The 21,114-nt window shown below is 44.8% G+C and overlaps 1 long non-coding RNA gene across 1 annotated transcript; it reads left to right on the top strand.

Annotated features, from left to right (window-relative positions):
• The first annotated feature begins 276 nt into the window (after window positions 1-276).
• LOC308198126 lies at window positions 277-19,322 on the top strand. The gene is made up of 2 exons (XR_013953646.1): window positions 277-9,608; window positions 9,796-19,322. It is a non-coding gene; the product is annotated as an uncharacterized lncRNA (long non-coding RNA).
• The last annotated feature ends 1,792 nt before the right edge of the window (window positions 19,323-21,114 follow it).

Consider the following 21,114-nt stretch of genomic DNA (forward strand, 5'->3'; position numbering starts at 1 on the left):
CCTTCCAAAGCGGCTGGTGGGAAATGCTGTGTTGGGAAGCCCTCGTCCTGGCCAACGTCTCGTCCTTTGTGTGAGTCACGGCGACGATGCAGGAGGGAGCGCTGCTCCGAGGCCTCCCGGGGATGTGACCCAGCTCCGTCCCACAGGATCGCCGTCTTGGGGAAAGGTTGGGCCATGGTCACAGCCCCCTGGGCCGCCCTCGCGGTGCTGAGCTGGCCGGGTACCACCTGCTCCATCGTCTTGCTGTCTGACAGAAGAGAACGTGGAATACAGCACAATAAATACATGCGCACCGCAACTTAAAAGTACCCAGCCACGTCCGCGCTGGTTGTCCACTTTTAAGTCAATTTAGGCCCGTCCTGCGCCTGGAATTTGATCGGTAACAGCGAAATGGACTTTCAAAGTTAAACAAACACTAACTGGCGCTCCAAATGGGTAGCAAATGCTGCAGCCTTCTGGGGAAAGATGATATGGAGCCAGACTGCCCGCTGGCGTAAGTCAACCTAACTTCACTGGACTTCGGTGGGGCTGTGCTGATCAACACCAGCTGAGTGTCTGATCTGCTGGAAACCCAAAAACCCGCCATCGCGTCTCCCTGACGTGGGATGATATAAAATAAACAGGAAGAATTAGGGACCAGCTAAGGGCATTAATCAGATGTTCCTGGGGAAAATAAAATCTCGCTCGCCTTTCCAAAAGTCAGAGACACCCTCGCTCCTCACACCCTGGGCCGCGACAGAGTGGTGACACTTGTTATGCTTTTTTTCCAGCGCAACACAGAGTGTATATTTGCACATCATGTCATGCCTGTCCATGGTAATCAGAAGCCATTATTTCCAAAAGCTCAAAATTCCCTCCTGGACCCTGGTATGCCAAGTTTTAGTTCACAGCGATTTTTTTTTTTTTTTTATGGTTGATTTATAATTGCTGCAAACAGAAGTTTATAATGGAAATGCTGACAAAACCGTAACTACAGTGTCACGTTAACGCTGCTATTGTTGCCTCTGTGTCAGACTTTCCTTTAACCCTATGAGCTGGGACTTGGATCGAGTATCAACAAAAGCCCAGCATTCACAGGGCAGGGTAGACAGAGGACTGGAGACAAGGCTCCTGGAATAAAATCCTTGCCTCAGTGAAATCAAAGGGATTTTGTCCCTGGTGTCTAGTCTTGCTTCTGCCAGACACTTGCTGTGTAATTTGGACAAATTTATCCTCTGCAAAAATGGACAGGGAAATATGTTCCGCACTTACCTTACAAGTGTTGCAGCATGATTAGCAAAGCGTGCTATTAAAGGAAGCAGAGGAAGGCTAAGGATAAATATAAGTGCTACCTACAAATTATTTACAAATAAAACGGGCAAATATTATTCTAGGCACCCTCTAAGTATGGAAAGGAGTAGGAACTTCACAGCTCTGCCCACCTGTATTTACAGAGATACCGATATAATATCTACATGTAACACCCTCATTATTTGGGTCTTGTCTCATGTTTGCGATTTTCAGTTTTATTCCTGGCTTAGGTCTCATTCCTGACATTTTTATGTAGGTTTGTGTGCAATAATACACACGCATTAGATGGTGTTGAAACCATCAGCCCGAGTTACTATTTTTAGTGCGGTGCAGAGGATGGGACAGAGACATAAGTGACAATTAAAGAGAATATATTCAGAGCTGTCATCAGCAAATATTTTTTTCTCTTGCCAGGAATCGTTAAGTGTGTCGAAGGGCCTCCTAGGCAAAGTTTTAAAGGCAAAACACTCGGGTCATTCCAACAAGCAGGCTAAGTGACATCACGAGGAGGCTGGGCTGCTAAAAGCTTCCTGATCACCAAGTTGCAAGAAAACTTTTATTTGCTCCCTCAAATTGCTGATCTGCCTCTCTGCTTCTGTACTACACAGAGTCTGCAGATGTATATAATTTACAGAGCTTTCCTCATCAAGAGGATTAGGCAGCCGTCTTTCAATATGTATAAGAAGAACAAACACACACTTACCCACTATGTTTTACGCCTGCCTGCAACAAACAGCTGAACAGATCGTGATGAAATTCAGACATTGACAATCTGACAAAAAAATTCTTTTTTGCCTTAAAATCTGGCTTCCAGAAGTTTTGCAAATCTAAATATTTTATCTGAATACTGCAAGGGCCCCAATCTTACGGAAAGCCTATGAAGCAAACACGCAGATATATGCAGCTAGGGAAAAAAAGAAACACAGACACGAGACGCGTGTATTTGGGCCAACTCGCACATCTTCACGGCGACTCGGGTGCTTTTTCCCTCCCCGGCTCCCAAGGCTGGAGCTCGGCTCCTCTAACGCACGCTCCTTGCCCACCAGTGTTTCGGTGGTGCTCCAGCAGTAGTTTCAGTGTCAAATTGCCCTTTCCTCAGCAGGGATTGCTAAGCCTTTCTGTATTATACTTCCAAGACTCTCACGAGCTGGAGTTGGGAGATATAATATTTTCTTTGAAGTTTGCATTTCACAACACACTGGGATGCAAACAAGCTCCAGTTTCTCAGTAGTCAAACAATTCTGGCACACAGGGACTAGGACTAAATATTGTACCAAATTTTCTAATTACGTCTTTGTGATATTTACTACGCGATGTTAGGTGAAAGCAGATTCTAATCAATATAAACCCCCTTGTCTAAACAGGACATCTGGGCTTTGAAATATTCTGTTTGTTGTCTCAGAATTACCCTGTAGCAAGCCACCATAACAATACAATATCTTAGTCATGGAAAACTTTGGAGTATTTCTGATAAACTTATCATAAACAGATGAGTGCTTTCTCTCTTACAGTATTAAGGTGATGCAAAAAGTGAAGATAAAAGTCAGCTGTATGCATAAAATCCTAGAAACCTATGCCAACAAAATGTTATGTTTACAAGTTTAAAAGCTCAAAAGTCTGAAAAGGCAAAAAAAATTGCGATTCTTAAAGTAACACTAACTCAGCCACATGGCACATCCTGGCACATACGCTTAGCAAAATAAACATTAGCATATTCATATACACATTTCTAGAGCAACGTATTTTTGATGTGGCCAAACTAATTCAACAATGGGAATCTCAACTTTTCTCATTTTATGGCCAGATTCTCAGCTGGCACGGATGTATTATTGCAACAAACCCGCACCATCCACAGCAGCTAAGCAGCAGAAGCGCCGGTTTTTGAGCACCCAAGTGCCAGATTCTGATACACTCACACTGACAAGTCTCTTCTTCTGACTTTAATATCAATATTCATAAAACAAGACAGACAGATGTGATCACGAACCAGCCCCTCAGCTAGGAGCCTGAGTTTCCAGTACAAAACATTCACAGGAGTCCCATTTTCACCCGTGCTTTCTCGTGTACAAGGCTGGGAAGGAGTCCAGCCTCCCTGACATGGGTATTTTGTGGCTCAGGACAGGGATGGAGGTGGAAAGCCCTTCAGGCCTGAACTTTGAGCAGTTTTCACCGAATTTCTTGGAGGGGAGCCGCTCCCCACCCAGTACGCACCCAGGCATCTCAGCACAGGGTCCCTTCCCACGTTCAGATCTACTCACGGAGAAAGTTTTCTCCCTCTGGATAACGAGGTGGCTCCAGGCTCCCAAAGCAGCCTTTGCAAAGCTGGCTTATCCCGTCCCCCCCGAGCTGCCCCCGGAGGAGAGGATGGCGGCAGCGGGCCAGCGCCGCGGGCCTTCTGCCAGCCCACCCTGCCCCACGCCAGGGCACCCAAAGCTGACACAAAGCCCCCGTCGCCCCACCTTCAGATGACCCACGCTAAATCCAGCTTGGCTGGGGCTGAGGATCAAGGCCCTTTAGCCACTCTTAACTTAATGCTGCAGGTAGGAACATAACTCCCCCCTCGAGCGGCCGCTGTTTATTTTTACTTTCCTAGTGCCCAAGGCCCCTCCAGGACTGTATGAAAGCATTTATGGATGCCTCTGCCTCAAAAATTCACAGTTTAAGGAAAGGATATGCGGAGAGTGAGATGCAATTGCATGCAGATTGAATATATGTGCCAATAATTTTTTTGTAGTTTTTTTTTTTTTAACAAAGGATTTTGAACCTCACCCAGCTGGACTTGGAGGCATCCGGAGCGAGTTGGTTAATTGTTAACAGGCTTCATAAAGACACACGTGGAATTAATGCTCAGATCACCTCTTCTCCCCTTTGCAAGTCACAAAAAGCCTCCAGAAAAGCTTTAGCTGTCTGCACCAGTTCAAATGGGAAATGCTGCCATTTCAGAGCTAGCTATGGGGGGGAGCGGGGAGGGAAAGAAAACTGGAAAGCACTTCACACCTTAGAGATCTCTAGCCTGCTAACAAACTGGATAGATATTGGCAAAGAGGTCCAAAAGTTAGTGGGGGCGACAGACAGAAAAACAGACAGTGCAATTGCTTCATTTCCATAAGCCATCATGCCAAAAAAAAAAAATTTGGATTTGATTAATAATTAAAAACAAACAAATAAAAAAAAAACATTATCTTTGGAATCGAGAATAAGTCTGGCTGGAAAGCCATATAAAACCAGGGGGTCTGGGGACAAACCCAGAGGCGGAGGCGCTGCCCCGTGCCGGAGGGGTCGCGTGCTGCAGCCTCGGCCCCCCCGGCCCCGCCGCCGGGTGGGAATCGCCGCCCCTGGCCAATTACCCAGCTACACCCCCGAGCCCCCAAGATCTAAAGATCCCCTGAATAATCCTATTCAGGGAAAGGAATTATAACCATGAAGGGCAGAATCGGGGGAAATGGGATCCTTCCTCAGGCCCCTCGCAGGCACGAGGGGACAATGGGGAAATGGGAGCGAGCACCAAAGTTTCCTGAGCACGTCCTCAAAATTTCCAGAAGCAGGGACAAAAGGAATATTATTATTTTATTATTTTATTTTTATACTTCTTCCCGTTTGTGAGAGGCACAACACCTTGCACCCTTGTTGCACGATGTCTCTTCGCGTATCAGTTTTGAAAGAGAAACGTTTGTTTTCCCACTCTAGTCTACAATTCCTTTATATATTTTTTTTCCTGCTAAAAAGCATGGATTTCAAGAGAAGCAGACACCAAAACGTGCTACAAATGATACAGATGGGTGCTGAGCACTTTGGCTGAAAATAAATAAATAAGGGCCGTCCTGCCTCCTGCTCACATATGCAGGAGAACCGTATCCCCTTACAAATATAAAAAGTATTAAGAACATGTTATGAAAAATAACAAAGAATAGCGGAGAAATCAGAAAGTGAGTGGCACTTCAGATGGAGTTTAGCAAATTAAGTCATTGACCTGAAGAGGAGATTAATACCAAACAAGGTGCCCCTTCTTCTGAAGTAATGAATATTCTTCAAACAGCAAGGGAGCACTGACTGCTGTTTGATGCTGATGACATTGAAAATTTAGGAGAACAGAAATTCCATCATTTTTCATTTGTATGCAAATGTGTCTGTTCCAGAAATTAACCCCTGAACCCCATGTCAGTTTTCATCTGGAGGAATTCTCTTTGCTAGCATCACACAGCGCAGCCTCGCTGCTTTCCTGGGGTCACCGGGGCTTCCCCGCACAGAACAACACAAAACCCTAAAACAAAACAAAACAAAACAAAACAAAAAAAGGGGGAAGAAAGTAGGGTGGGGGAAATTGGCCAAATCATGCCAGGCTTTGTTTACCCCCATTAATGGAGCATAAAGGAGCAATAGAAGCAGAAGCGTGTTGTAAAATGCACATCTCTAATGCATGGCTCTGTGCACCGGCAGGATTGTGATGCAGAAAGCAGCCCTACCTCTCCGGGAGGAGCAGCGGCCGCTAATCACTTCCACTGGTGCTAAGGTGAACCCCGGGACAATACACAAACCCTATTACTCTTCCTTTCAGCCCGGTCTTCAACTGCTAAAAAGTTCCTTTGTCACTTAGCACCTCAGACAAATGCTACTATCTGCATGTGAAGGGGGAAAGAGATGATTGAGGTTTTTTAATTGATGTGGATTTAATTATGCTAATTTAGACAGCTGTAAAGCCTTTTCAGTACAGCCGCATAATGGGACCAGCAAATACAGGTGTCCTTCACTGCAGGCGCTTAATGTTTAACCTTAGTCGTTTTGCAAGGAGGGGAAAATGCAGAGTAATGGTTAACCAGCAGAAAGCTCCATCTCCTGAGGACCTAAAGAGGACACTTCGCTTTGATTCTTCATACAGGAGGCCACGCAGGCTGAGCAGAGCCCCAATATTTTCGCTGCAGGTTTTCCTGCTCGAAGGGCTGAGGCTGGGCCGAAACAAGAGGGAACAGGGCTGGTTCCAGCACAGGCCTCGGCATCCTGCACAGGGTGTCCTTCACATAGGTTAGGCTTTCTCCCCAAAAAAAGCACTTAAGACAGCCCTTCAGCCTTCCTTCTGCAACCTTTTCTTGTGATCTTTCGTCAGCCTTTGCACCAAGCCACCTATGGCATCAGCTACGGTTAAACCCATAAGCAAGATACCTTCTGAGGGTGTTTCCTTGGTGCCTTACCCAGCCCACCATGGGTCCGCTCTGCCTCTGCCTTGCCCAGTGCCCCCATCCCACGTCCTACATCCTTCTTCTAGGATGAAGACTAGCCAGGGTTTTGTAGTATAGGATGCATCCTCAGAATGCCCGTCTCTTTATGGTTGCCAGAGGCAGCCTCAGTGACTAGGTGCCTTGCACTCAGACATGTCACCTGTCACCCAAATCTCTCCTGCTAAGTAGCACTGTCTTTTTTGTGTGTGTGGCACCTACAGAATAGTGTTAGTAGCTGGAGTTTTTTAAGAATAGAAGTCACTACGTAATTAAGCACTTTAACGTTAGAGTTGGGCCAAAAGGTTTGGCTTACAAGGTCTGGGAGATCGCACTGAAGTCTGACCTTGGGTTGTGCATTCTGCCCACATCTATCTATCTATCTATATATCTATCTATTTATTTATTTTTAAGGAGTACCACCAAACCAGTGAATACACTGGAAATACACGCTACACCATCAGTTGGAGTTGATTTGCGTAAGGCAGGAGAGCAAAGATTAAATCCAGGTGTACCAAGCCATCAGCTGCTGCATCTTCTTTAAGTCCCCCAGGGCAGCAAGAGCAGGGATAATGGGAAAAGCTCCCTCCCTTCACCCGACACAGGGCATGGTCCTGCTCTGGGCAGGGAGCCGCCCTGCAAACCTCCATCGTGGTGGCAATTGGATCCACACCATCTCTAATAGTTCCTGAAGTACGGTAGAAATGGGGTTTATCTTACCCTGTGTTGAGGTTATATGATTTGTCCAAGGTCATAATAGATGGATGGAAACTCAGATTCCAGCTTTTCTCCCGTTGTCTCCAAAAACCGGCCCAGTTCTTCCCAGCATATTCCTGGTCAGACACATGGAGGTGGTGGGACAGCAGGCCCACAGCAGGACGCATCATGCTCCATAGCACGTCTCCCCTGTCACTACACCTACAGTGGCTGTATCAGGTTGGGCTGAGCCACGTGAGGAGCATGGCCTCCAGGCAGTGCTGTGCTGGGAGCTGGTCTAGCTCAGGAGATCCTCCCAGGCCAGCAGAAAGTGCAAGCAAAAGCAGAGAGGAAAATAAAAGCTGACTCAGCTGCTGCAGTGACAGCCACCCCAGTGGCCATGACTCCCCGATGTCAGCCTGCATCCCTCTCTTTCTCCACCTTCTCCTTCCTGCCCTCACTTTCACCTTTTGGGGCCTACACACCAGCTACAGCTCCATTTTGGCAACAGCTCCTGTCCTGGGAAATGTTAACGCCAGGCACCAAGGGGTTAGCAGCGTACTGTACTTCCACCACAATTAACAGGCTTCCAAGTCTGCAAATTTTGCTGCCTAGATACAGCTAATTCTCCCCAAACACCAAGTCCCCTTGTCCCCCCAGCTCCTCCTCAGGAACAGCCAACTCCAAAGCACTCGATAGCTATTATATGCACAGATTACGAGCATTAGCCTGACAAGCTCGCCGCTGACAGTGTCAGTCATACTTCACATCACCCTCCTCCTGTGGTCTAAGGCTGGACTCTACGCCCATGGGCCCACGCTGGGCTCACGCAGCAGCTGAAGGGCCAAATGCCAGTTTAATCTGGAAGATATTCTTTCCACCTGACTTCCTGAGGTCTCCTTGGTTGTTCAGGCAGCTGGGAAACGGGCAGCGCACTTGGGGTTGGTCAAGTTATCCCCTTGGCTGCCTGGAGCTCTTTGATGCCATTTTCCTTGACTCACCCCTGATTGCGGGAAATGGTCTCCATTACATTTTCAAATAACCTGATATCCATAAGAAAGGCCTTGGGGTAGGTTTTATTTTAAATGTTATCCATTCTTACGTTTGCCCGACGCAGAAATGTAAGAATTGGACCTAGAGCCAACCAAATCCTGGTACTTAGCCCAGCAGTATATCAAATTTCTTTTGCATATCCAGAATGAAAATGCACAGTTTTTAACAGGGACAGCCAATGTACAACATACCAATGTAAGCACTCTGCTCTGTATTTTAACAGATTTCAGGAATTTGTGGGAATTTTCTCTAACGTTGGAGAGTAAAAGATCTGAAGAAATGCTCTTGCAAAAAAATACAAATGGGTGCTTAGGTATCTATAAAGTTGCTTTCTTGGACCAAGAGCCCACATTAGGAACCAAATAAAATATTTAAAGGCAAAAATCTTGCAAAGTTTCCTCCTATGAAAGAAAAAATATGGCCTATGGTATACCAGACCTGCCTTTTGCAAGATCTGTTTAGGAGCTGCCATGAAACAAGCAGTATTCAACAAAGAGCTTGGCAATTTTTGTTTGTCCTAGGAAAAAAAAAAGTTTCATTTATATGTATTTCTAGGAATGGCTGGTTTGATTTTTCTTTAAATCCAAGTGTCAAGTTGCATTTCAGACCACATATAAATATAATTTTGCTCTCACATAATGCTTTTGTATCTGGTGTAATTCCATTTACTGCAGCGGTGTTACCTTTCAGTTACCCTAATGGGAACAAGAGCAGAATTACGCCAATAAAAAAAGCTGCTTACAGAAAGAAATACAGAAAGAAAGAACACAGAAATAAATACTTCCTCTGGCTTATTTAATATATTTGTTTGTCCAAATTGTAACAGAGATATTTATTTCAAGAAATATTGTTTGATCAGTAAGAGTAAACACTGATATATCTTAAACCCCAAGAAGCAGTTTTTACATTCATCAAACAACACCTAACTAAGATTATGTTTAGTCGGTCAACTAAAAGAAACAAAAAAGGTTTCAGGTCATATAATTATCCCCTTCTGTTTCCCAACTTTCTTAGAAATCTCTGTCTAAAAATACTTCCAGCATCCGGATGCCTTGAACAATTGGCTTATTTCAAAACATAAAAACTCTTATTCTGTCCTTAGCCATTTTAAGGTCTTGGTGCTGGCACAGAGTAATAGTGCTTAGCACGACTATATACCGCTTTCCATCTCCAAAGCACTTTACAAACATTAGTTAATTAATCCTCACAACACCCCTGTGAGGTATGTAGGTAAGTATTGTCATCCAATTAGGTAAGAATTAAGCACTGTTATCCCACCAGATAAGTATTAAGGTCTCCCATTTTACTGGGGATCCTGAGGACAACAGGTTAAGTTACTTATCAAAGGTCACAGGGGGAGTTGGGAGAAAAAAATGGGGATGCTTGGGTGTCTTGTGCCTATTCAGCCATCAGGTGCTGCTCCCCCAACAAAGCCATCACCATGCACACGGAAATTAGGGGCTTCTGTAATGCTTCAAAACATACAGAAATGAGTACAGGGCGATGGAAAAGACATACCTAGGAAGCACGGCATCCCCTCTTTGAGTTGGGTAAACATGATGTTGTCTAGAAAATTGCTTGGGAATTGTATTGAAGAAAGGTCTTGAAAGGGGGTATTTTCCTATGGGTGCATGTGGGCATGCATTCAAACATATTGTTGGGCCTCATGAATCAAAAGCTCCCTTTTTCCCTTCTGATTTAGCATTTTTTCCACTCTTATAAAGATGGACTCAAAGTCTCACCTCCATTCCACAAATACATAAACCTAGTCATTGTAGTTTGGGTCTTCTTACCACACAATCCAACTTAAAGTCCCCATTCAGAAGTTTCCAAGTTTGTAGATAAACCTGAATCCACAAACGTATTCAATGGGATGATATGTCCCATTTCAGAGGATCTAGAAAGCAGGACTAGCCCAGCACGTTTGGGGTTTTAATCTAGTCTCACCAGATGTCAAGCTGGTAAAATAATATCATTCATTCCCCAGAGACAATGCCATTGTCTGCATCTGCTTTTCATTTCAGTTCGCTGCTGGAGGAAAAAGTGAAAGCTCCTACTGCAACTCCACTTGGAGCTGTGTGTGCAAGTTAAAAGGGTCTTGACTTGGAGTCCTATGTGCTTTGTGAAGTTGCTGAGCTCCGGACTGGTGGAAGAAGACCCAAACAAAGCAAATCTCACCCCATCTGTAACCCATTGCCAGCCGCAATGCCAGGCAGGACACCTTGCAGGGGCTGTTGTGAGCTAGGTTTTGGTTATGCAGCCCAAGGAGCCCTCACTTGCTGGGAGGCGATGAGCAGCAATGGGACGTTTGGCTAGTGGGGTGCGACGGCAGCTCCTCTCCTACCACTGGGAGCAGCATGGCTCAAGCTGGAGCTGGGGCTGGCCACAGCAGTTAAAAAAAAAAAGAAAAAAGAAAAAAAAAAAAAGACCTAGACTGAATTTCAGCTGAGCTGATTTATGTTTTCAAGTGGAAGGCAGTTTTAGCTGAAGTAAACTACACAATTTTTAGATCATTCAAAATTCATGGCAGTTTGATCCCACAGGACGTCAAACAAACAAAAATGATTCACCAGGAATCCCTGCAAGTTGAAATAACCAAGCCGTGTGCTGTTCCAGCAGAAGTCTTAAATCTGGTCTAAGGGAGAGAAAAAAAGGAATTAAAGAAAATTTTATTTTATTCATCTTCACAGAAATATTTCCAATGCAATGCATATCCATATCAAATGCTCACAAAGAAGTGACCCAAACATCTTATGCCTTGAAATGAAAAAATAAAAAAGTAAATAAAAAACAAGCCATAAACCAAAAACAAATAAACATATGGGAAGGGGAGTCATGAAAAGTAACAGAAAAAAAGAAGGTAGATTTAAATTGTGCCGCATAGTTTGGCGTGGTTTTATTTTAACATCAAATTAAAAAACAAAAAAAGATTTAAGAAAACTAACAAAAAATGCAGGTAATAGACATATTGTGTGTGTTACATCCATGAAACAGAAAATAGGCAACCAAAAATGTGACAAAAATGTGCTTAGTTATGATATTCTTTAGAGCTTGGTCTGCGAGCATTTTTTCCTTTTCCTAAATACTGGCCATCGGTGTCTGCTAGAAGATTTTTCATGAATCTGACCGATCCCATCTCCCAAAAATAGAAGAAACCATGTTTCCCCACAACCGCAAGACTCAGCTGTAGGTTTTATACTGGGATTTGTAGCTGTAAACCAACACGGTGGCACGACATCCCCCTGCCCAAAGGCCGAGCTCATAGAGAAATTTCCGTGTGGGTTATGCAAAATGAAAGGATTAAAAAATAAAAAGAGCATTCACTTCATGTCGCTCCTTTAAAACATTATCACATAGCTCCTTTTTTTTTTTTTTTTCCTAACCTGACCTTTTTCCCTAACGGTTTGTCTATAACTTAATATAACTAATTCTTTTGAAATAATGTTCACAGTTAGCGTAATTGGTGTTATATAGTTCTAATGTACATTACAGAATATTCTGTCACTAGACACTAAATTGAAATTTTAAAGAAAATGATAGAAATAGCTGTAAGGGAAAAAGTACCCTTTTAAATCTAATTTGCTATGCACCGCAGTAGGGTAATGGATGCAATGAAAGTTCCTTTATTGAGTTCCCATGTCCAAAAGGTATTTAGGTAGCAAAGGATGTTAAGCAGACCCCCTGTGCTCCTCCTTTAAGTAAAGATAGCAGGAAATAAGGTATATAGGTTTGTGTCCTCCTGATTTTTATTTCCTCAGGAGTACAACTTATGCAAAGGGCACCTTAGGCTACTTGGAGGATCACAAAGGGTGCCCTCGACCCCCTCGCTGTCTGCATGAATAGAAGCATCTAAAGGATGGCTGAAGCCATACAGCGAGTTAAATCCTTCAGGTGGGTCTTTTCAAATTCCAATAGTGAGGAGTTACTGGAGAATTGGTAAGGATTTCACTAGGCCCCAGCAGGTTTGAGATCAAAAGCCCTGGTTAAATAAAAGCCTGTTGGGAAATCTTAAAACCTCTTTGTAATGTAACTTTAAAAAGTTAATACAAAGAGCCCTTAGACTGAAGCCTGTAACAGCATGAACAAAGAGTATATCAAAACTGATTCCATTAAGGGAAGGCAGACAAATAAATTCATTTAATTTAAAGAGAAATCAGATATATTACCCTGCGAAAAACTAAAAAGCATACCAGAAAAAAACAGATTTTGCAATACACACACACATAGAGCTGTGAATAATAGAAATAGATATATATATAAAATCTATTTATAAATGCCTCTCAGAACAGAGAACAGAACATTATATACACACGTATATGCTCAAGCATCAATTTATCCAATGTGTGTATATGTGTGTGTATAATTCTAGTATATACATATTTTTATCATTTACGAGACCTCATGCTGGGCTTTCAAATCTGCAGTTAGATATATCTATATATGCATCCAGAAAAACGTGGCTGAAAGAGCCCCTATATTCAATCCGACACGAGGCGTTCTTCAACCCAATTAATTAAAAGAGATGAGTGCCCATCAGTCATCTGGCACAGGATTTTTTTCTCCATCCTATCGCCAGCGTGTCACGGCGTCAGTTGTGCAGCATGTTTAAAACAGAAAATCTGGGACTGGGATGTGGATATCCTTCATTAGCTGTCCTCTCTACGTTTATCTTGCTGGGGGTCCTGTGCTGGAGGCGGGGGGGAGGGGGGGGTGACAGGAGGGACATGCCCACCTCTGGGCCACCAGCCCGAGCATCTCCTGGTAGATGGCACTGGTGCGGGCACCGGGGATGTGTGCAGGGCTTGCACCCTCCAAGAAAGGGAAGGGGAGGCTGAACCGTACTGCAGGGGCAGGCAGGGGGAGGGCTCGAAAGCATATTTTACTGATTGAGAAATGGTATTCCACTCCCAGGTCTCATAGGTTGTGCAGCTAGAAAAGGGAAGTGCATGTGTCGTGCAAACGGGGGTGAGTGCCTGCAAAAATCAGTGTTAATATTCTACAGGATTATTTTTTTTAAAAAAAAACTTTTCTCCTTATAATTACATTCTGACATTTTAGTTCAACAATGCTAACCCTGAGCTCATTACGTTCATGTGTAACAGAGGAATGACTTCCACACTCATTCTCTAACCCTCACTCACGCTACCAGCCCCTGAAACGCTGCCCCTACGGCCGGCACAAATCAGACTCCACCCCCGTACTCTTCAAGAACAAGTTTTCTGAAGATAAGAAATCAGCAAAGTGTCTCACATGTGGTGCCTTTCATCCCAGTGAACAGCAACAGTTTCACAATCTACACCAACAGCACTGCTTTTTAAATTATCATTTTTTAGTTAGACCCCCTAAAATGCATAGGAATTCAATGCCTTTTAATGACAGGTTTGGTTATCTTCTTAGCAATGTCAGTTCTGGTTATCTTTGGTAAAGCCCATCAAGCTGGTGCGGGGACTCCTATTTATCAATGTGCCGTACGTTGACAATTCTGCTCCATGCTCAGAATCACTGCAGTGTCTGCTGAGGAGCTGCCTTTTGTGACAGGAACCCCAGAAAAGGGGCAAAATGACGAATGCCGGATCGAGGCGGGATTAGGAGGGCAACCCAGGCGAAAGACATGGATATTTAGGGGACTTTGGTCTCAGTGCTACAGCTGAGGTCCTTGCTCTAGCAACAAATATTGAATAATCACAGGAGACAAATGCCATTCTTGGCTCCTCATTGGAGAGAAAGTATCTCCGAAAGCACCGTGTCTAATAATATCAAAGGTTGTGGTGGTTTCTGCATCACTGGCAATTTTTTAGACCGGTAGAGGATGAGGTTTTCTGGTTCAAACAGGAATTAATTGAGGGAAGTCATATGGCTTGTGTTATACACGTGACACCAGATGATCCAAAAAGTCCTTTCTTGGCCTTATAATCTACAAATAACCTCACGGAGGTACTGCTCTCCTGTGGATTAGCGGCAAACCAATGCTACTCTTGCTTGGATGAGTTTTCTGATCTAAATACCATCCAGACCCACATGGCCTGCAGGATTTGACTGGATCATGGCCTCAGACAGAGCCATTGCCAATTAACGCCTGGCATATGATGAACCAGGGCAGGACACACTCTGCTTTGGGTACTGTGTGATTCTGGAATATCATTAATAGCTACCTAACAAGCCAGTAGTGCTGTAAGCACACTTGCAAACATTATTTTATACTTGCTATCTTTAAATTACCTTCCACCCTAAAATACCTAAAACCAGCAGACACCATGGAGCCCTTCAGCTCCAAACTGATCAGATTCATTTGCAGGAGCAGTCCACAACTGTGGCTATTTCATAGCCCACAGAATGCACAAGGCTCCAGAGTTAAGTGGAAGCAGGACTACCTGTGGCAAACTGGGAGTGTGGGGTCCTGTCTATCTTGCCTGGGTTCAAGGCAGACGAAACACCTGGCTGAGCAGTGCTCGGGAATTACCAGGAGAATGATACGACAGGAGCAAGCTGGGTCTCTGTTTATTTCTTTGCATTATAAGGATTCCCCAGAATTCGTTTGTTTGAGTTACAGACGTGCTGTAAGGTCTTTGCAGTGGTTTTCCATGCAGTTCTTGGAAAGCTGGCAACTCGTGCGAAGGAGAGCCAGGCTGCCCCCTCCAAACCAGAGCTCAGCAACCACCTCAACGTCCACTAGAAATACTTCTCTATGGCGGATATTCCTGTTTCTAACTCTAGCCCTACAACCACGTTTCATTTCAACCTCTAGGATCATTTGTTATGTAGAAGGAAATGTGTCATTTATTAAGTCAACAACCACTTCCTTCAGTATCTCTAAAAATTTCTTCTGAGGTTTCCCTTTCAAGTACCAGTGCTATTTAGATTTTCAGGCTGAGAGCATAATGAAAGGTGGAAAAAGTTACTGTCATTACATTGATTAATCAGCTGCTGAAATTTGGCTTTCCATCGTGCCGCCCCTATTCTCTGAATGCGTGGCCTACTGCAATGTGATCAATTTGTCTGTGCAGGCTCCAAAACCCCAGAGCCACACGATGCAAAGAGGCAATCTTCTGCCCTCTTTGACCACAATAAGCAACATTACTGAAATCAGTGCTCCCGTACAAGTGCAGCGTGACCCCGCAGTTGTAGGCAGCGGAGTACGACTTCATTAAAAACCATACGCCGTGTTAGGGACTTGAAGCTTTTGCAAGGAAAGCCGGCATTAGACCAGCATATGTCTGAAACTGATAGTAAAATGTGTAATGCCTTAAACCCCACCTCTGTACTGTTATTTACATACGTATCTTTCATCTGACACAGGCTTCCCCTCCAGCACCTTGAATATATCAGTCCTAAGGAAGAGACTTTAAGTTCAAAGAGTGCCATCCCCAAATCAAAGTAGGGGGTTATCAAGTGAGGTGCGCCAAGCAGTAAGACAAAACATATGCATTTTTAATAGGTAGCCTCTCCTCCCCCTGAGGAAGCCAAGAAAAGAGACACTGTGAAGCTTCAGCAGAAAACAAGTTCAGTGGATTTATCCTCACACTGCTGCTCACAAAAACAAAATTCACAGCTCCCATGCATTTTTGTTAGATGTTTTCCAAGCTTTCTTCAAAGCACCCAGGCCCCACCCTTGGCTGTCCTATTGACCAGGTGAACCCATCTCCATACCAGCACTGGAAAAGGGAGAAATAAAATAAAACAAAACCAAAAAGACCATGAAAGAGAAACAAAAATCTCAACAGGTCTGTATGGGATTTCAGCAGCATTTTATTTATTAATGCATATGTAGCTGCCATTGTATTCCAGCTCCCAAAGACAGATCTGTAAGGAATAGGCCACATGCTGATTGACAGCAGCCATAATTCCATACAATGAGACTGTATTAAATTGTTTGATGTGATATGATACTCATCACTTGTAACTGATCAAACATACTGCTGCATCAAACAGTATTACAATGCAATCAGGCTGGATATGGTTCCTGCCAAGGCTGTTCATCACATTGCACACTTCTGCATTAAACATATCTATTAATAGCATTGACAAACTACTCCTATCCAAATTTTTCCAAAGAATTGTACGACGTGAAATGTGCACAGAAATCCACACATAATGCTCTGCAGTTTGAGGCAGCCTTTCTGTTGGCTGAACGCTTCAACATGAAAGGCTTTGCTGATTTGGGGATTTTTGCAGGATAATACCCAAACTTGCAAACCTGTGACCCTAAACAGAGACACATTCCAGCTTCCTTCCTTCCTTTTTCTTTTTTTTTTTTTTTTCCCCCTTTTTTAAATGCAGACAAATTGGAAGGAGGAATCCCAATCCTGCTTTTGCTGTCTTCCCCCCAGGGCCGGAGGGCCGCTCCAGGCCGCTATCTCGGAGAAGGGAGCCACGTTTGCTAACATTGACCCTTTTAGGGGCAGGAGGCATAAATAAAAGAAACAAATTCCTTGTCACCACTGTGCCTGCTGCAGACACAGAGGGTGGCAGGCTGCAGCCCCTGGGGGACGGGGCTCGCTGCGACGCGACAACTGTGGGGCTCCCTCGGCTGCAGAGGCCTAAACGAGCCTGGGTCTCTAGAGGGCAGAGGTCGGCTGTCCTCAGATCTGTGCGAGCGCTAGATTAAGTTTATTAATCTCCGGGCTTTCACTTAAAAACCAAATTATGGGCCGGTTAAACGTTAATGCCCAGGAGCTCGGGAGATGACGAATGCCCTCGGCTGGCGCTGCCGGAGGGGAGGCGAGGCGTGAGGCCTACAGGGCCGGGCCTGCTCTGCCATGTCCTCCCGTCACTCGTCGTGCTCCTGCGGCGTGTTTTGGTGGGGCACGGGCTGCCGGCCGGCCGTGCGAAGCACACCCCTTCCCCAGGGCTGAGAGCCTGAGCACCGATAGAAATATCTAGAAGGTCTCCCAATATCTCCCTACCTGGATGTTGTGTGGGGCAGAGCTGAGATGCCCGCTGCGCTGGGTAGATGTTGGGTGTTGTCTGAATAATGCCTACGTTAATATCAAAACGAGAGCCTCAACCTCAGCCCTTGGCGTGGAATTTATACCTGTGCCTGGATGAGATTCGAGATACCCATCTCTCTGCATCGCCTCTCCAGCGCCCAGGCACTGCATGAAACCAAGCATGCAATGAACATGGTATTTAGCAACCTCTGAAACTGCTTCTATCAGTGTATCTCATAAAACTACTCCAGCGTGTAAAAATGAAGTGATAAATGAGTGCGAGGGTTCCATATAATTCCTAGTGGACAGGTATGCACATCATAATTGGACAATCTGCCCCCTTGATTGCTATCTCAGCTTGGGAGACCAAGGATCGCATAGCCATGGAAAATACGAAGTAATATGCAGGAATGCATGCCCGAATATCTGACGCTGGCGCAGAACACCAGCTTTGTTGGGTTGGGAATGTGTACATTTCACATTTATGAATTTCTGCAAGCCGCAATGACAGAATGTGCCTTTTGTCCTGGTTTTCACTCCTGTGGTGCCAGAGTGAACAGATTAAACACATCAGATGGTAGCAGATAACCTCCATCGATGGCACCTGCCCCACAGAGGTTGCTTAAGAAAGGTGTACGAGGCATTTCCTTTTTCTAATTAAAAAAAAAAAAGTCCTTCAAGATAGTAAACTGTCTGGTGCCCTAAAGAATGGCTTATGATGGAAGGTGTACAGAAAGGGGTTGCAAAGGGCTTTCACACTGTGGGGCCAGTTTTTAGCAGTAACAGCTCGGTACAGCGCATGGAGCTAGAAGCTGTAACTTTCTGTCTGGGTGTAGCTAAGTAATTCAAGATGCTGCAACTTAGATGTAACAGTAGAAAGGAAGAAGTTCAAAAACGAAGTCACAGGCATTTCAGCACGGCATATAGTATGCGAAATTGTGGTATTACAGAAATTGCTGAGAGTTTGGCCACAAAACGTTTCATACTGTGACTCTGCCAGGGCTGGGCTCCAACAAGCACGGTCATTTTCCCTTCACCTGTGCTTTTTTTTTTTTTATAGTTAACACAAAACAAAACCTCCTGCTCTATCAGAAAATTACAGCCCTTGTCCTAAGTGTACCTCTCCATAGATTAAATCAGTGCAACAGAAAAGTCACCGCACACCAGGCAAAGATAACTGAAAATCTGTTCTTACCCTGCCCGTACCACCTGAGTGCCGCTATTATTCCTCATCCTTGGGGAAAGGACCCCATATGCGAGTTTCAGAAACCACCTCGGTAACTCTGAGCATCATTATCAATAGTAGCATGAACTGCAGCTGGGATGCACTGAGAAGGCACGGTAATGCTCGCCCTAATCTCTGCATTCATCTCACTGGCCCTCACTAGGAAGTTTAAGTACATTTACTGGGGATTCTTCAGCCCTTGAAAGGTAGGAAGACGTCTATGAGGCTTGACGTACTAGCTAATTAACTTGGGTTTGGAAAAAAAAATCTTCTTATCTACTTAACTTGGAGATACTCTCTTTGTTTTTAAGCCTGCAGACTACCTTCTCTTTAAAATACACGTTGTGCACAACTCCACAGTATGGAATGTATTATTTTATCTTGGACTTAAACCTACTAACATTCGAGAGAGATTTTTTTTTTTTTCTTAAACATTTGCAGAATCAGCTGAATGATGGTCTCTAGCCTGTGTTTTGCAAGACAGGATACAAAAATCAGCAAGCTTTTCTTCTGTCTTTAAAAATCCAGGAAAACAAATGTCTGAAGCGGTTGGAAATGAACCTGCAAATGCACACGCACCCCCCAAATCTACAAGGAGTTTAAAAACCCTTCCTATTTTTGTGTCTTGGACTGCAGGATGGGGGAATACCGAGGCTGGGAGAAAGTGATTGAATCCGTGCCTGCAGCAGTTCGGGCACACGAGCATTTCATTCAAGGCACCCAACAGGAACACAGGAGTGAGCAACTCCTCGAACATCCCTGCTCGGAGTTAAACCACACTGAAATTTCTTGCAAATTGCACAGAGCGATTTTAAATCCTCACCATATTCCTAACAGATAGAACAGTGGCATGATTGACCAAGCTTTTTTTTTTTTTTTCTTCTTTTTTAAAGTACACATATGATGATGCATCATAGTTATAAACAGATGGTATTTGGCCTCCTTCCTATTCTCAACATTTGGAATTCCTAAACTATGTGAATTAAACAATAATATTTTATAAACATACAAGGGATTTTGCTCACTGCTTTGTTAACATAGAAATTATACAATGCTGACATTTATTTAAATTTTAAAAAGTAAACAAGAGTGTGTATTGAATTAAAGCAAACTAAAATCAACAGAAAGAAATATGTTCTGCGCGCACATTACCTACAACGGCACGGGCCTTTTTAGGGGAGACATAATGGGATGAAGCACAAATTGTAGCTTAGACAGTCTGATCCTTTGTGCTCCGAGGGCTCATTTAACACCTCGCTGTAAACAGCGGATATTTATACCATAATTGGCTAGCTGACCATCGGTTGTTCATTTACCACGGAACCTGCTATTATGGAGTTAAAAGAAGTTCCTTTCTGCTGGCTTTTCTAGGAGCGAAAGTGTGTTTGCAATTTCAGTACCAACTGGATTCAGTCTAACACTTGTACTTAGGATGAGAAACATTTTCACGATACCAAAATTTGGGGGAATGGGAGTATTCCTGGCAGGAAGGGAAGGAGAAAGTATTGGTTGCGAGGAGCAGCGTTCCCAGGGCCTGGGCTCCTCGCCTTCGCCTTAACCCCTTCCTCGGCGCCTCGCGGGCTGAGCACCGCCAGGTTTTAATCCCTATTCCCACGTCTGCGAGGAGGCTCTGTGATGAATAAATAATGAATCGGAGATTTTAATCAGCGTTATGATTTCTGAAAAGGCTAATTATCATTGTTTACAGACAGGCCTTGCCAGGGCGCTCCCCGTTTCGCCTCCACAGCCCCAAGGGTTAAGCCCTTTGCGTGCACCCGCCAGCCCTCACCGCCGCGCTCCGTCGCAGCGCTTCGGTTGGGGTTTTTTTACTTAATTTTAATTATTATTATTTTTTTATTGATTTATCGGGGGCCGCGTTCGCAGCTCGGCCAGCCGGCCAGCCGCCCCGCACCCGCAGGGCCGGGGCAGCCTCCGCCGAGCGGCTCCGCACCGAGGCGCCGGGGGCCGCGGGCAGCCGCCGGGGGGGAGGCCGAGCCCGGGGGAGGCAGCGCCCGGCTCCGCTGCCGGCCGCGGGGCGCCCCGCTGCTGGAAGTCCTTCTCCTCGTCAGCAACCCCCCGGACTAGCGGCTGGCGCTACGCGGGGCTTTGCCTCTGCCTCCCTTCGCCTCCCCTCGCCGCCTCCACCGCCGGCATTGCGGCCACGGGGCCGCTGGGGCAGCCCGGGGGGCTCTGCTCCAGCGGCTGCTTCCCTCCCTCCTTCCTCCTCTCCTCCTCCTCCTCCCCCTTCTTCATCTTCTTCCTCGTCCTCCTCCTCCTCCCTGCCGCTGCCTCCACGCGGGGTGCGGGCAGAGCCGCAGCGCAGCTCCACAGCCCTCGATTATCAGCCCCCAGCAACAGCTGTGTATATTCGCTAAGAATGTAAAGAATATCAGAAGATAATGCAGCATTGCTATTTATTACCCTATAATTAAAGTTCTGACAGTGTTTCTATTATAAAACCTTATTTGCAAGGGTTCATAACTCAGAGGCAAAATTTTCCTCCAAGACGAAGCCTCGCTTACCAGGCTGAATCACTTAAAAGTATTTCAGTTAAATAAGGTTAGCCTATTAGAGGGTAAAATTCTCAAGGACTTTCATTAAGGTGCTCATTTATATCTGTAAATAAAGAATTGCCGAGGCCCCGAATCAAGGATATAGAAGAGGAAAATATTTTTGCAAAATCAGGGATTGATGGAAATGTTTTAATATAATT

This window comes from Anser brachyrhynchus (genome assembly GCF_964034855.1).
Source record: "Anser brachyrhynchus genome assembly, chromosome: 7".
NCBI classification, from domain to species: Eukaryota; Metazoa; Chordata; class Aves; order Anseriformes; family Anatidae; genus Anser; species Anser brachyrhynchus.